Consider the following 17,307-nt stretch of genomic DNA (forward strand, 5'->3'; position numbering starts at 1 on the left):
GCGCTCCGGCTCCAGGGAGGGGAGGGGGGCTCACCCCGGCGAGCCCAGCACCCTGGGTCGGGCTCGCACTGCTCAGAGCCCCCGCAGGCAAGGGCTGACCTCTCTTTAATAGCTGCTTCTGTTCTTGCTGGCGGAAGCGTGGAGGCACCTCACGAGGCAGGTAACGGGATGCAGCTGGCTGCTGGCCGCTGGCGGATGCGCGTCTGCCATTGCTGCTGTTGGATAGAGTGCTGGCGGAAGGACTGGTACCGGTACCGGCAGGTTGGGGCTGGCTTGAACAGGTCTTAGTAGGTTCTGGCACTACAAGGAACAAAAGGAAAAGACCCCAAGACTTTAGTAGCGCCTCCTTGAAACCCAAGCCAAACCAAAGGAAACAAAACCACAAATTGAGAAAGAAATGACAATGTAGTGCTCTGGGGACAGAACTGGACTAAAGTCTAGGGTTCCGGGTTTGAGATCCAGTTCCACAAACTAACTGGAGTCTCGACTACGCCTCCCGAATCACAGTTTCCTCGCTCGTCAAATGGTGGTCAGGGCGCGTCGAAGAAGCATTTCTCACACCTCGGCTCACACATCGGACTCAACTCGAGGGCTGAGCAAAGCCCTGATTTCTGGGCCCCGCCAACGGAATTCAGGAGGTTGGAGGAGGAGAAGGGAGCCTGAATTTGTATGTTTTTTTTTTTAATTTAATTTTTTAGTTTTTTAAATTTAATCTTTTAGTTTTTTAAATTGAGGCAACATTGGTTAATAACATATAAATTTCAGGTGTACAACATTATAATTTGGTATCTATATACTCCACTGTGTGCTCATCACCAAAAGTCTAGTTTCCATCCTCACTAAACATTCTGCCAAGTATCCAGGTGACGCAGATGCTGTTGGTCCCTGGACCATACTTTGAGAACTACTGCTCTTGGTCGGTATTTCTCAGAATTAAGGGATCTTCAGATGCCCATGGATTGATATGTTTTAATTCTGATGACAGTTTAAAAAATACATGTTGGCACATTCAAGATCATCTGAATAACTAAGCATTTGTGGTGATGGTATCTACAACTACTACATCCCATTAGATTTATTGAAAAAGAGTATACATAGGTGGGTTAATTTGCACATGATGCATTTCCATTAAGTGAAAGCCAAAATGCTATCAGAATGTGTTGTATAAACACAGGTTTCAGAGTGATTTAAAACGGGAAAAAGGAGGAGCGTTGCGTGATAACCTGGTGGGGTGACACTAACAGGCATGCCGGATGCAAAAGGTGATTTAGGGAGTGACGCTGCACGTGGGAGGGAGCACAGACAGGTCAAGTGCAAAAGAATCGGAGCCTACAGTCGTTCTCACCTTGAACTTGAAACATTAACATCCAATAAGCATAACATTTATCTTGTTATTTGAAAAAGGTTTTTTCTACTTAGTTTGTAAATGCCTCTGGCTTTATAGTTGAGCAAAAGCTACACGCAAAATGAATTCATACCTAGTTCTGTGTATATCCCATAACATACAAATAACATCATAGAAATATTTCCAGTCGACACTGGAACTCGAGCTGTTAGTGTTTGCCTTTTACAGCGTTTCTCGTCCCCCGACGTGGGTTCCAACCCTGTGACCCTACACTGTCTGCAGTCAGTATCTGCAAGGCCTCTGCCCAGTTGTTCTGTTTTCTTGCCCGGCAAACCCTCAACCCTAGACGAAGCCGCTGTCCACCACCATCTTTATCCCAACTCAGACCGCTAAGGCTCTCGAGAACTCGCAGCCGTGCGTTTGGTGGTGAGTGCCGGTGGAATTCGAGGTCCCTAACCTCAGAATACTCTGTGCGTCCCGCCATCCTACAACTTCCTGGGTCTGTCTGGTTCCACTGCGGTCAATGACTCATTCAAAGTCTTGCGTGGGTGTTGTTTCGTTTCAAAACTAAACAAAAATAATTATAATTAACTTGTTCCATGTCTCCCCTCCAATTGTGAGGATCATTTTCTGTATGAGTACTAAACGAAAGGGTGATATGACGCTGTTCCTCAAGAAAACAAAGGAAACGTATCAGTTTAAGAGACCAGATTATTCTCTTACAAACCCAGGTGCTTTTAACGTGTCATAGCACTGTGTTATGAGCAAAACGAAATTCACTGTTAGACCTGACAACACATGACGATGAACTGCCCGGTCCCCTCCTATGCCCCGCAGACTCGTCTCGGCTCCGCAGGCCCTCTACCCACAAATGGACTTCAAGTTTTTGGACTCGTTTGTCTGCCCTGGACACTCTGGAGAGATCATTTAGTTTCATGATTTCGATCATCGTCTCTATGACACTGACACCCAAATATCGTCCTCCACGTTGCCCCTGGCCCTAGTCCAGCCTCGATCTTAAGTTAGCTACTGGACAGTGCTGTTTGAAAGCTGTCACCCTTCAAACTGCACGCATCCAAAGGCCGAGCAAGACTTCCCCAGGCGTGAGCCCAGGACGGTGCTGACTGCTGTGGAAGGCACCGAAGCACGTGGTTTCTCACCAGCAGTCGGCTGCGGAAATGCAAATTACAAGGCACAAGAGCACGTGGTACTGACGGACAGTCAGCCACCTGAAAAGGCAACATGACCCTGCGCTGCCCGATGTGACAGCCACTGTCACATGCGTCTATTGGGCGCTTAATGTCTGAACGGAGATGTGAGGCAGGTAAGCACATGCTGGATTTCAGAGGTAGTTCAAAATAACACAAAGTATTTTATTAACAATTTTTATATTGCTGTCAAGTTGAAAAAATGACATTTTGGACATACCGAGTTAAAAATACATTATTAAAAGTAATCTCACCTGCTTCTTTTTAAACTGTTGCCACTAGAATATTTAAGGTTACTTACGTGGCTCACATTTGTGGCTTCAATTATATTCCTTCTGACTAGCACTGATCTGGCTTCTGGAGAGAGGTAAAGTTTGAGCTGATTTCTCAGAGACCTTGTTAAATTTAAATAATTAAAATTTCAGAACAGACCATCGGTTGTGGCCTATCGAGCTTCTTCGGGTGAGAGATCGCCCCTTCCAGCTCCTTCTCTCACGCACACAGAAGAGTCACGAGGTGCTCCTTACATTAACGAGAGACGGAGCGGGGTACGGGGCGAACATGGTCCTCTCAGTTACCAGCTGCCCATGGTTTCCGTAAAACTCGCAGCGGCCTGAGACGTTAGCGCTGTGGCTGCCGCTTGGGAGGCACCCTGGACCTTGGGAAAGGGACAGGAAGGGAAGCCTCCCTGGGGAACTGAGAAGCCTGACCCTGTGCAGCTGTGTCCCTGGTCCCTTCTACATGACATAGGGATCAGCCTTTTCTGGTTTAAGCCAATATAGCTCAGATCTTTGAAACTAGCAGCCAATTAACATAATCTCAACTGAAGAGTGGAGGGTCTCAAAATTTGGATCTATTTTTAGTGACGCATGGAATGGGCAGTTTCTGACTAGCCACCCCCTTCAGATCCAAATTTCTCGATCTGCGGCTGCCCAAAGACAGAGAGCAGGGCATCGAAGCACACCCAGTGTTTCTCTTCTCAAAATGCCCGACTCAGGCCATATCTGAATGACAGGCTCACGGGCCGGTTGGCCACGCGCGTCACTGTGCCCACAGAACACGGTAAAGCAATGGGAGTTTGAGTTTGACTTTATTTATGAGTCATCCGTGAATCACGTGTTATTTAGAAAAAATTACAACAGCAACCAATTAATAACTATGTAGCTAATAAAGAACCTTCCCGCAAGCTGGAAGCCTGGGTGATGCGCCTTTGCCTAATCAGCTTTTATGCCCTTTTTTCTTTTAAATAAGGGCGACATCTGCTGGTGAAAGGTGGTGGCTAAATTATTATACAAGAAAGCCAGCCTTTTCAAACAATTTTATTTCTCAGAAACAACTTTCTGCTTTCAGTTAGGAATTTCAGAGGGCACTGTCCCGACAGGGTCCACGTGGCTGATACACCCCTCTATCGCTCTCGGGACCGCCCTCCGGGCCCGGGAGGGCTCGGACAGAGCAGCTTCTCCGAACTCGATCGACACCCCGTCGTCTCCAGACCAAGTGTGGCGGGGCTGTGCGTGCCAGCCCGGCCTCCCTGACTTGTCCCCCACCCTGGGCACTCCCGTGGTCTCTCTTCCACGGCCGAGCCTCAGCACTGCGTGTGGACGCCCGGTGCTCCTGGCCCTCCCGTCGCTGTGCTGTCCACACTCTGTGCCATCGTGGCCGTCAGCCCCCTTTCCAGGCTGCCTGCACCCGCAGGCTCCGAGCGACGAGGCGTACAGCCACCCCCGCAGTGAGCCCCAGCGCTGCCACAGGTCCCTTATCGTAACCGCTTACGACTGTCCCCACACCCTTCGAAACCCTCACAGCGCCCAGCCCCCTCGCTCAATCCGAGACTTCTGGTCACCGTCGTCCGCCCCGCCACTCTCCGACCCTGGAGATGAACCCGTGAACAAACGGGCAGACGCCCGCCGTGAGGCTCACATCTTGGCGAGGAGGAGGGACCAGGAACGCGAGGCGCACCTAGCAAGCTGCAGCCAGCAGGTGCGCGTGCTGGGCAGACGAGGAGGGCCGGCCGGGATAAGTAAGGGCCCAAACTCAGGTTTCTCGTTTTAATCTGCCTGCCATAGTTTTCACCCCCACAAAATATGTCAGCATCCTCATTTATCCTCTCCTTATTTAGGAAAGATTTAACGAGTGTCTATTCCGTGCCAGGCACTGAGTGCGCTGAGAAAAACAGAGATACGGTTCCTGTCCTTGTAGTTTAGAGTCTACTAAGAGTTAGATGTTATCTTGAAACGATCTACAAATTTACAAGTTATGACATGCACGACAAAATTAACAGTGGAACAGAAGAATCTAATCTAGGTCAGGGTCGCCGAGGAAGTGCCGGTCAAGCCGAGCCTGGGAACGGGTGCGGCGCGTGCGCATGCGCGGAGGTGCTGGCTGGGCCCGGCCTCCGAGTTCCAGGGCTGAAATGAGGCTGGCGTGGCTGGGGCCCGGGGCTGAGGGGACAGCTGCTGAGCACGAGGCTGGAGAGGCAGCAGAGGCTTGGTGAGGATCCCGGAGTCCATCGCTGGCCAGGAGCTGGAGGGCCGTCGGGGGCAGCCTGGTGAAGGGTGCACCTCGAGGGTCCCGTCTGGGCCGCAGGAGCCTCCAGCCGGGGGCGAGTTCTCCAGGGGCAGGCTCCTCTGATTATAAAGTCACGGAGAGCGGAACTGCTGTGGCCATCGCTGGCTGTTTAAACTCACCGGGAGCCTGTCTGTGCAGCCCTGTCTGACAGCACCTCACAGCTAAGGGAGACGGCGGGTAACCGTGGCCCGCAGTGGCAGTGCTGTCCTTGCTGTCCTACGGGAACTCGCTGGCGAGGTGAAGCCCCCACTACGTTCCACCTCATGTTCCTCACCAGGGACCTGGCAGAACAGGGGAGCAGGGGCCGCTGTGAGCTGAGGCGCTGCCATCTTAACCCCCCAAGTCATGCTGCCCAGGCAGTGTTTGAAGAGTTTATTTGGAAGTACTGAAGATGTACAGGAAGCACAGAGACGAAGTAATCGACAGAGCTCCGTATACCCCACGCCCAGCCGAAGGACTGTCGCCTGTTCCACCAGGGCCCCCGTCTTCCCGCCCAGACTGTACACTCCTCACTCCACCCCCTAGAGACGGGCGCCATGCGCGCTCTGGGGAGATGACCACGCACGTCTTCTCTTGAGATGCCGTGTGGACTCGGGGTTAAACCCCACCTTTGCCACTTGCAGGCTGGTGACTCTGGGTCCATCGCTTACCCTCTCTGGCCCTCAGCTGTGCCATCTGTAACATGTGGGTAAGTGGGGGATGAAGTGGGGGAACATTACCTTACTGAGAGGGTCCTGTGAGGCGTGGATGACAATGTGTGTGGAGCACCGCTCAGAACAGTGTCTGGCACTCGGCGTGTGCGCCGTAAGTATTAACACGATGCTAGAGGGGAAAGTTCAGTGACACTTGTTAAAGACAGGAAGCCCGTCGCGATGGATGCAGACGCTGCCAAGGGATCTTACACTGGTGGCGGGGTTGGCTCAACGTGGAACGCAGCGTGGGCGAGCAGGAACTTACCACCAAGGAGCCGGCGGGCCGCGGGAGGGACGGCCACTCAGAGGAGGCGCCAGGGTGACCCCCCTAATAGGACCCGTGCGGAAGGTAGGTCAGGGGTGGGGCAGACATCACCTGGGGCGGTGGAGGATGAGGATGCAGAGCAGGCTGAGGGTGGGGGTTCTGGTTCCTGCGACAACCGGATTTTACGAGGATGGGCAGATGGGCCGAGGAGGTTCAGTAGCCTGACTAACGTTTGGTCAAGCAAAGGATCTCTGTCCGTTACAATAATCCTCGTCTTGGAAGCAATGGGGAGTAGTTTAGGCTGATTAAGAAAACAAAAACAGCCACATTAACCGGACTGTAGATATGAACGAGAATAAAGGAGGGAAGGAGATGGGCAGGGGCTCGAAGCTGCCGCCGAGACGAGCAGTGACAGTGTTTTCGGGACTGGAGGGCTAGGGCTCTACTCTGGCCCTAAACCGCCCCCTTTAACTTGGGTTTCTCATTTCCACCGTCTGAAGTGTTAAGCACTATACAACGTTAAGGAACAGCCATCTATCATTTTAAAAAACGTTACACAGCAGTTGTCAAAAGTGTCCCCTTCCCCCCATGCGCACACCAGAGCAGGACTGACGGGTCTGGTTCACAGCTGCAAGACGGCCTGAGCTATCCCGCAGGTCCCCATGACACGGGCACGTGCGTGCGACCGGGACGGCAGTGACCTGGCCCCTCTGTCCACGCGAGCGCAGTTCCAAGGGGAAGCACAGCCCTGCAGACGAGGAATTTTCGGCACAGGGCCCGGTTCCCGATCACGGCCTCGGTGGAGGGGACAGACCGCGCTGGTGGCAGCTTCCGGAGCAATGCTGTGGCGGTGACACCGTATGGTTGAAGTCGGCAGTGCCACTGGGGCCTCCTGATTCTCCCCCAGGAGCACCTCTTCCGAGGACACTTTGGGGAGTCCTTTCTGGAAGCCCAGCATAGGCCATGTCCCCTCCCCCGACCTGGCAATGATTTTATAAGTACCCCATTCCCTGTACTTCAGCTCATTTCTGCTTATAATAGCTAGAGTGGTTCCTGCATCCTTCGGCCGAACTCTGGTTAAGAGCGCACATTTTTTTTTTAGCAAGTGGTAAATCATCCACCTGGAAATCGTGGTAAATGGCATGAGCTAGGTATTCGACAGTGGGTTCCTTCCGATGGCATTTACCGTGCTGGACTTACCTACATACACCCTGAACTAGAATCTCAAAGGCGACCACCATTAGCCTAACACCGGCAATGGATTAGAGAGGTATATTTTAAAAGTAACTTTGTAGTAAACGTTAACCCAGAGGGACATTTAAACCCACACGTTAACGTCTTATTTCTGAAATGTGGATGCGTCTTACCATTGGTGCATAAATTTAATAGTTTCCTCAAATTCTAGCAATGAAACATTATTAAATCAATGATATCTCCTGTAATTTATGGCATCTCAGAAGTTAAGTTTTGTATATTAAGTAGAGAATTTCTCTTGTGCACAGACACCACACAATGACAATAAAAGAAAAAATATTCAAAAATCATGGATTAATTCTAGCTATTTCAGAAAATATACATGAAGATTCAGAGATTCTTAAAATTTTAAATTTAAATTCACCCAAATATATGATTGACTATTTGAAAATATAACTGTGAAAGACAACTATCCTGTGCTAAAATAATCAGTGATTCCAAGGAACATTTTCATTATTACAATTTCTTCTGCAACCTATACAGCAACAAACATGGTAGCGAGAAGTCCCCTTAGAACAATGAGATGCAGGCAGAAGACGGCTACGAGCAACGAGGGTCCATCTGCTGTGTTTATCGGCAGTCCCAGTGGGGTACAAGCAGTGGCCTTCTGTTTGTTCTGTTGACAGCTTCTGGCTGATCTGTCACCATGGCAACTTTGGGAGCCCAACTCAAAACGAGCACAAACTCATTAACCACGAACTGCATTAACTCAGTGCCTATTGCTAATGAGAAATGCTGTTCAGAGGTACTTTCTCTTCTAACGCAGCTACCTCTGCACAAGGTATTAAATTAAATGCTACTCTAAAGATATCAGACTGGGTAATATAGATGTTCAAGTAAAATTATTTTCATGACGACTACTCCCACTAAGCATCATTTCATTAGGTTACTTTGTCTTGATCTTTGGACTCTCTACCCTAAAAAAGCGTACTGTTAATCATACAGGCAAATATTCCTAAGTTTTTTTAAACACCAGCTGGCTGATTTAGAAGATTAAAACAGAAAAATTCGGTAACAGCGCATGTTAAAGCCAAGTAACCTGTACGGCATTAGCGTACATTGGCTTTTCTCTAAAGGTTTTGATGTGCAGTGTCAACTGGAATATTTCCCAACTGAGACCACGCACTGGACGGACGTGAGGTACAGAAAGGTCCCTGGGTGTAGGGATTCTGTTCCCTCGCCCCCAACCTGACCTCGCCTCTCCACGCCGAATCATCCTGGACTGAACAAGCGCTCAAAAAAACAGCAAATCCTAAATCTCGTGAAACACAAAATTTAAGCGAAATTGTGCCTCGCGTGCGTTCTGTCGGGACATGTGTATCGCCCTCTGCAGTAGGACTGCGTATGTTTTCTTTAATAAATTAATTATGAAATTGCAATAATCCTGGGATGTTTTCCCCAAAAAGTGCAGAATCCAACAACCTGCCAGAAGAGGGAGCCCGAGCTAAGTGGCTCCGACGTTCATTTGAAGGCTGGGGAAGGGGAGGAAAAACGGCCAGGCAGAGGAACCTCCCGCTTCCATCACGCCCTGCCCAGGCTGTCCCCATCCACCTCTAGCCTCCCAGACGCCACTCCCCCCCTTGCTGCCCATTCACCTGCCGTGCCAGCTTTTCGTTGCTGTAGTCTAGGCCCCGGACAAAACGCCACACTCCAGCCTGCCAGCCAGGCGGCCTGAGCCAGGGCTGGGCCCTCTCTGCTCTCGCGGGTGCAGCTGCACCCCCTTCCTCCTCCGGCTCCGCACGGCGCTGCACTCCGGACGCCCTCCCACGCCCCAGCCCAGCCCCGCTTCCTGCGCTAGGCTCTCGCTAAACGATGCCATCTCAGTCAGCCACGACACGCTTAGCACTGTGACAGGTGGTTATGTCCATTCCCTGTAAGTCTCTACGCTGCACGGAGTGGGAAGCAAGTCTATGTTCTTAAATCTTTCTCTCCCCATCGTGAACGGCACAACGCCAGGCAAAGAGCAGGTGTTCGATAAACATTGCTGGATCAAATGATTAGCCCAGCTAGTTTCCAAGCTCGGCCTATTCTGTCTGCTGCCATGACCTTCTCCTGTCAGCTTGGTCACCTGGAGTCTGGACGCTGCAGTGGCCTAACTGCACCTGCCGCCTCCGCTCCTCTCTCCAACGGTTTAATTCTTCTTAAGCCGGGCATGTTCTTTCTAGAATATAAACCTCATGATGTCACTCTGCCGCTTAAAGCTCTCCAATGCCCCCTCCGGTCTAAAAGACCAAGTCTAATGTCCTCGAGGTGGCACATGGGCCCCACCTACGGGCTGCCTCCCTGCCCCCACCTCTCTGGTTTCGACTCGTTTTTTGGCAGGACACCTCTGAAGGGTGCCCCATTCCAGAGGCCTCCAGGGTGCGTCAGGGGTGACTGGGGTAAGGCATCCCTCCTTGTCCCTGCTTCCGCAGCCCACCCAGGGGGCCGCCGGAAGAGTGACCAGCTCTGGCACATATTTCTCTCTCTTTCAACATCCAACCATTCTGTTCCTACACATTTACCAAAGGAAAATGGAAGCTACCATCCTGAGGACACCGGCACACGGAGTCCACGGCAGCTTTACTCAGGATAGCTCAAAACGGGGAACGACTCGAATGTCCACGAACAGATGAACCCAACGACGAACGGCGATCTAGCCGAACAACGGCCTACGGCTCAGAGAGCAGGAACGAATTACCAACGCGCAGCAAGGAGGGTCCCAAAGCCGAGGGTGCGTGCCGCACGACCCCATTTATGCGGCAGTCTAGAAAAGACCACCCCTGTAGCAACGGGAAGGGTGTCTGCCGACAGACTGACGGGGAACGAGGGGGTGGCGGGATTTCAGGGGTGATGGGTGTGGTCTTGATGGCGGGGACGGGTCACAGGTGTGCGTGTGCCGAAACGTGTTAAACTGTTCTCTTTAAATACGTGCAGTTTACTGTATGTCAATTATAACCCGATTGTAAAAAACAGAAGGTAATCTGATAAAATTATTTCTCAGAAAGCGGAGGGTCAGAGTTTATAGCAATAAAGAAAGCCAAGTTTCTCTAAACTTGGGGATTACCTTACTGTTTACCGTTTAACGAAAAGGCATACAAAATAGAGATACGGACCGTCCCTTTACCTGAGACCTGTTTGAGGTGTCTCGGAGAAGAGGCAGTTAAAAGGGCCTGTGACGGAGTAGCGTGCTGTCCCGTTATCACTACGTTTACTTCTTTTCTTCCAAAATTTAATCAAAAACATATGCATGTACCTGCTTAGTTTTTCTGAAGTAAGTTTTTAGCCTTTTAAATCGCCTACTTACTAGGGGAAAAATACCACATCTTAAAACTCTTTTGTTCCCATGGAAAAAAATATGAATGCATTTATCCTATCTTCCTTCTGCCATGGATTTAAGAGTAAAATTAGACACAGTCACACATTGCTTAACAATGGGGATACGTTCTGAGAAGTGTCATTAGGAGATTTCTACCCTGTGCAAACGCGTTGGGGCCACGAGGATCAAAATAAGACGAGATTAAATCAAGCACAGAGAAAACGATGCAACCGAGAGATGCGGTTCGTAGCGACGCATGAGGCTTGAGGAGAGCGTGACGGGCCGATGCGGTCGGAACAGGCCGACGAAGCTACCTGAATCACAGCGGGCAGAAACGAGGGTGAGCCGTTTTACCTTCGTTGAACTGGTCTGGGACTTACTTGGACTGCTCAGTTGTGTATCAGTGCAACTGGAAACCTGGAAACCCTACAAACAACCCTCCGAAGAACTCAGGAAAGAATGCTCACGTGTCCAGACCACCATCTGGAAAATCACCATCTTGGACCAATCCAGAAGCTAAGAATGCAGGACTGATTCTCCTCAAGAATGTGCTTTTCACCATAAAAACTCCCAACCTTTTCTTTTTTTCTTTGGAACGGTGGGTAGTGCCTGGTAGTGTTTCCAGGATTGTAATTCGTTTAAGACCCTTGAATAAAACTTTGTCGTTTAATTCTATTGACACGTCCTGTTTCATTTACACTTGGTCGACAGGCTGCTGCCAGCATAACATGGCTACTGCTTTACAGCAAACTTCTTTTACTAAGTCGAAAGATTACACTCTAAAACAATGACAAATAGCATAGTAATTACATAAACACGTAACGGTTACCTGGTTATAATCACTAACGAGTATCACGTACTGTACATAATCGTATGTGTTGTACTTTTATAGGACTGGCAGCCCAGGTTTGTTTACACCAGTGTCGCCGCAAACACGTGAGTACTGCTCTGCTCTGTGACATGAGGACAGCTACGATGTCACCAGGTGATAGGAATCTTTCAGCTCCACTTTAATTTATGGGCCCACCAATGTGTATTTGGTCCGTCACTGCCTGAAACATTGCTATGCAGCACATGACTGTAATTACTTTAAACATGGAACAACGTGGCTAAAGACAGACATATCTAATATTTAAAATCCTAATAGGACACCATCCCATAAAGATCTCTCATATAAGAAATCTCCTGGAATTTCTTTCGGCCTTATTACTTCCTAAAATGGTTGTACTGATGGTGCACATACAATACCTATGTCTTCTTCATATGACAGCTGAACAAATCTGTAACTGGCAGCCCAGAGATAAAGGGTCTAGTTCCAGTGCTGCCAACTGAGCTGTCAAAACTTGTACAAGTCACTTAACCTCTGTGAATCTCATGTCCCACTCAACGCAGGAATTAGATGATCTCTAAGGATCCTTCAAGCTCCAAGATTTTATTAATTTTGTAGACAGGCAAATAAAATGTCGTGTTTTATAAAATACATCGTGCTGAGAATGCTGACTAGACTTTTAGCTCCTGCCTTTAAGAGTAACTCACATACTCGAAATAGTATTTGCTTTGGTTATGTGGATATGGACACGAATACATGTAAATTCAAGGAATCTGGCCAATTTTATTACCGTGTCACGCAGGAAAACACAGGTCCGATGCTATTTATAAATACTAACTGCTGATTATTGTGTTGAGACCCCCGAAAGACTGAGCGAATAGCAATCACCTGCCTCAGCTCAACAGAAGTGCCACCTAACCGAAGCGCAGAAACGTGGGTTTTCATTTCTGTTTATTTTTATCTATTTCCGATTGTGAAAGTGGGCATGCTTCAAAACCACTGTCACTACTTGTCATTCACGCTGACGAGACGACATGACTCATATTATTCATCACAGAAGGTAAAACAGGGAAAAAATGACTGCGACCATCAGCACCCAAGACGAGAAGGCGAGGGCAGAGGAGGGTCCAGGCGCGCAGACGCGCTCGGATTCCTCAGGGGTGCAGGGTATCGCCCCGCCACAGGACTGCATTCTCAGGGGTACAGAGCAGGAGAGGGTCGGGGAGGGCCAGGAGTGAACCCATGATTTGGATGCAAAGCCCGAGCTGAACCAGAGTGTCTTCCACTGTGATGAAGGCATGGCACCCCCGACATCAGGCGGGGTGCTGGCCATGGATGTTGGCAGCACAGGGTTTCAAACAGACTTTCTCAGTTGGCCTGAATCTTAAAACGAGAAGAAAATGACTTCAACAAAGAGATCACATGTTGGGATTTTTAAAAACTCAGGGATAAAATTTTATTTTATTTGTAACTTTGTAGAGCAGACTTTCTAGAAACCTAGTTTTCAGACTGAGGGGTGGGGAAGGGAAGCATGCTGTCTATCAGATTAAGCCAATCAAACATGATACATTTCTAGTGAGATTTAGTTTTGCCTTCATCTTTTAAAAGATTCATCGTTGAAGTTCAATGGTTATAGTAGATATAAAACGCTTTTAAAGCATAATTGACACTGTAACGAAGACTGATCTATCAAGAATGGACTGGGCTAGTTATTCTCTAGGAGAAAGCAGAAATATATCACATTTGCCTATAATATATTCTAAAGAGTTTTCTGGAAATGTTTAAAATAAATAAAAATGTAAAGGGATTAACTTTCAGTTATTGAGAAAATTAAGTCGAATGAATGCCAAATCATACTGCTTCACTAATACTGAGCGGTAACACTGCAAAGAAATCACTAATTGATTTGGTCTAGTTTGAGCTAACTATGAAAATAAAATCAGTTCGAACTTCTTTGACTATGTTAACTGATTCAGTACATTACACGACCGACTCTGTATCGTAGCCTCTCCTGTTAAGAGCACTCAGCTCTTGCTTGGACTCTTTCAAATTCCTACATCCCAGCAACTCAGGGCCCTGAGACTTCTGAGTGCCGGCTTTCGGTAGAGGCGGGGTAGAGGCGGGGTTCTCCAGCTCCTGGTGACTCTGGATTGGGTCGTCACATCTGGCCAGGAAGCATGAGCTGGCTCTGGAGTCAGAGGCGGGACTGAACCAAGCTCTGCAACTCACAAGCTCTGTGGCCTTGTCTAAGCTACCACACCTCTCTGAGCATCTCCGACGCAGGGCTGTTTTGAAGCACAGTAAGTACCGAGACACGGTAAATGCTTAGTAAGTGTCTGTTGTCTGCCCTTCCTGGAGGGTTAACTCCGGGACGATTCTGGGCACAGCAGTCCCGCTCTTTACTCGCTAGGCAGCCTTGGGGGCGTTGGGCAAACTTTCATAGCTTTAGTTCACTCATATGTACATGGGAGGCAACACCATCAACAATTAGAAATAAGTGCCACGGTCAAATATTAGGGTCTGGCATGACAAGGAGCCATAAGTAAGCGTGCTGATCTCAGGCCTACTGATATGCACAGTGCTAGGAGCCGGGAGATTAAGGGTGAGCAAGGCCAAGGTAGCCGCTGCCCTTCTTCCTGTACAGACTAGAGCAGGGGAAAGACATTTAAACGCTAGGCGGCTAGGAGAGTAAATCTGTGTTCTGTCTGAGCACTCGTACTGTTCTCAGCTCATGTTCAGTCAGGCCCAGACCGTGCTGTTCAACACACAGGTCCCATCAGAAGTGCAGGACCACCGCCTTGCAGGCAGTTCGTTTTCATTTGAACGAGTAATAATAGAGAGTCTGTGAAAACTGTGAATTAATGAATTACCTAGCAGCACTGTTAGATTGTTTATAATTCAGAAAGCATTTTTTGTTTAGGACATTAATAATCATTATTATGACCTGTTCCAAGGCTAGTTACAGTTAGCACAGTGCTGACAAACTACACCCAGAGGAGCAGTATTTTAGAGAAGACAAAAGAAGGCAAAAACCAGTAGTTTGAAGTGAGCACTGAAAACGCTCATCAGGATAGTAACAGAAATAATAACTGTGTATAAGGTGATAGGACAACGTAATTCATGATCATGTACCAGCTTAAGCAATTTGTTACTATCTGAAGAGCGGACGACCACGATGACTACGGACATACAGCTGGTACTGAATCAGGCCGGAAGACGCTGTTTTTAAAAAGGAAATAGATGATTCAGAGCAATAAGTCTTTACTTTTAAACGACAATTAAAAGAAATCACTGTTTCTTAATCGTGATCATAAATTCAAATACGACTACACCGCAAGTCTTTGGACCCTTGTAAAAAGCGTTACGTAAATTCACAGTGCTTCTGAGAGTGAAGAAGAAAAACATATCCTTTTTGAAAATGACGCTACCCTTCAGCATCCACAGTGTACCAAAGCCCTCTGAGTGGCCGTGCGGCGGGAGCTCTGAGGCCTGCTGCGCGGGGTCGGAGGGCTGGCTCCCTCGGGTCCCCTCCTTAAGTAACTGCTGGACTAGGGCCGGCCACTTAACTCACGCCGTCAGCCTCAGCTCCTTCCCCGCGAACCACCACCTGCCCTGCTCGGTTACAAAGTTCACATGAGATAACACGAACTTTACTCCGAAGACGGTGAGACGCCACACGACGGTAAAGCATTCCAGTGGGACCGCCGGAGACGACACTCACGAGTCTCTAAGTGCCCGTGTCCGTGTGCGCAACTGAGTTCACGTGATGCTGCAACCGAACCCCAAACTCACGAGTGCCAACAGCTACCTGCAGCTAGGCGTGCGCGCGGCACTGGCCCTTGCCCTGCAGGATCTCACGCAGCCTTGACACAGCTGTGGGCGGAACTATTCGTGTGAAGCCTTTCTCATTGGAAATATGACACACCCGAGGCCCCCAATTACCCAGAGCTGGCGTATGCTCCGCCCGAGCGCGTGCCCTTCCCCGCTGCACGGTCCCCACCCACGTCAAATATCAAAGGAGAGGCTCGCAGTGCCGCTTCCATTTTGCTCACTCTCCGGCAAATCGCAAGGGTGCCAGGGTTGCTGCGAGAATTACGGATTTCTACCAAGACCCGTTAAGACGGTGATGAGCAAATTCTGGACTTGGAGAATAAGAAAGAAATCTTACGTAGTAAATAAACGAAGGGGGATTACACGAAGATCACATCTCTTTTTGTCACAAATAGTTGGCAAAGAGAAATCGGAAGCTTTAAAAAAATTCAGTATCCTTTGGTTGTTCTTAATTTAAATTGAATTCATTTATCAGGTTAATCTCTGTTTGGTGGAAGTCAAAGCCAGAGAAAATCATAAAGCATTGTCAAGAAAGCTGAGCTAATATTCTCTAGGTGTTGACATCAAACAAATGCCGATGAGATGCAGATGTCAAACCAGTGATAAATGAAGAATTGCACAGTGAAGAGTAAAAAGTAGGTCAAAGGCAGGTTACAGTCTGTGTTTAACCACTGATTAAAGAAAAAGTCATCTTCATCACAGAAAGTTTGGTGCTGCCATAAAATGTATCCCCCCCAAAGAAAATAAACTTACCTTTGGTTTTTTGATCAGCAGCCTGAAAAAAAAAAAAAAAAAATCAGAACCTCTTTAGGAATAATAATGTGTGCGATGGCCACAACTAGGAACGTTTACAAGCAAACTTTAACATTGGAAATTTAAAAAAGTTTTTGCCCAATTTAATTTATTAAAATTTATTACTGGGAAAAATGTATAACTGTCTACATGTTACTTAATCAATTATATGCCAATATTGATCTAATGGCAAAGCAGTCTACCTGGAAGCTCATCTGAGCTCTGTATTTTAATACAGTCTAAAAGGTTTACAGCTTAAATTACAAGACACATTAAACTAATAAGCGAGAACGAAAACAAATGGCATAACTTGGCATATTAAATGCCACAGAAGTCAAGCGTGACTATGAGAGTTAGGACTTTTAATTTTTAACATCTACTAACAGGATTTGTAAAAGGGCATCTGCCAAAGATGCCAAAGTTATTTCTAGCTTTTCTAATGAAATCAGCCGAATGGCCCTTTCCTCACTTCTTGGCCAGGACTTCTGCGGACGGTTCGCTTTAGGTAGAGCAGGGTGAGCACTTCCCACCAGAACTGCCATCGAACGTCTTAGCAACACAGCTCTGCTACTTCTGGGGCCCTGAGACAGGCACCCTGCGGCTGTCACCCTGCACCATTTCACTAGCACGGGGCTATATTTTGTAATGACGCTTAGCACGCTGGCTTTTTAGAGCAGCAGCGCGAGCCCGCGACGTCCAGGCTGCGGTGATGCCACCGCCACGCCCGTGGCGCAAGGGCAGCGGGCAGCGGGGCAGCCAGACCTTTTTCTGGGCACCTTCCTTCTTTTTCTTTTCTTCCTGCTTTTTCTTTTTCTTTTCTTCCATCAAACGTTCCTCTTTTTGTGTTTCTTGTTCTTTCTCCCTATTAAATACAAAGAAAAGTGGTATTAGCATGTCCATTTTAAGTTGAAAAATGAAAACACATTATTGTTTCGCATATGGCATAAAGGACACTTTGAGAAGAGGTGTCAGAAACGGACGGTCCCCACGACTGTACATCTCTGCACGGAAGGTCCCCCGACTTCTCTCGCGGGTCATTCATTCAGCCCGCATTGGCTGGACACCGACCTTTCATTAGGTGATAAGGGCACAACATGGGGCAGGACACACCTGCCACAGCCCAGCCCCGGGCCAGTATCCCTCAGGGACCACCATCCTCAGAGTCATGGGGGGAACCTGTTAAAAATACAGGGTCCTGGGTTCCGCAACAGCCTGACCACATCGG

General features: G+C 48.4%; 1 protein-coding gene across 1 annotated transcript in view; it reads right to left on the reverse strand.

Annotated features, from left to right (window-relative positions):
• Window positions 1-16,065, reverse strand: part of TNRC6C (trinucleotide repeat containing 6C) — a 75,636-nt gene extending 59,571 nt beyond the window's left edge. Inside the window, exon 1 of the mRNA XM_025047018.1 lies at window positions 16,044-16,065. The gene's annotated coding sequence lies outside the window, so the exon portion shown is untranslated. The remainder of the gene's footprint in view (window positions 1-16,043) is intronic.
• Window positions 16,066-17,307: the final 1,242 nt, after the last annotated feature.

Source organism: Pteropus alecto, unplaced genomic scaffold, assembly GCF_000325575.1.
Source record: "Pteropus alecto unplaced genomic scaffold, ASM32557v1 scaffold134, whole genome shotgun sequence".
Classification (NCBI taxonomy): domain Eukaryota; kingdom Metazoa; phylum Chordata; class Mammalia; order Chiroptera; family Pteropodidae; genus Pteropus; species Pteropus alecto.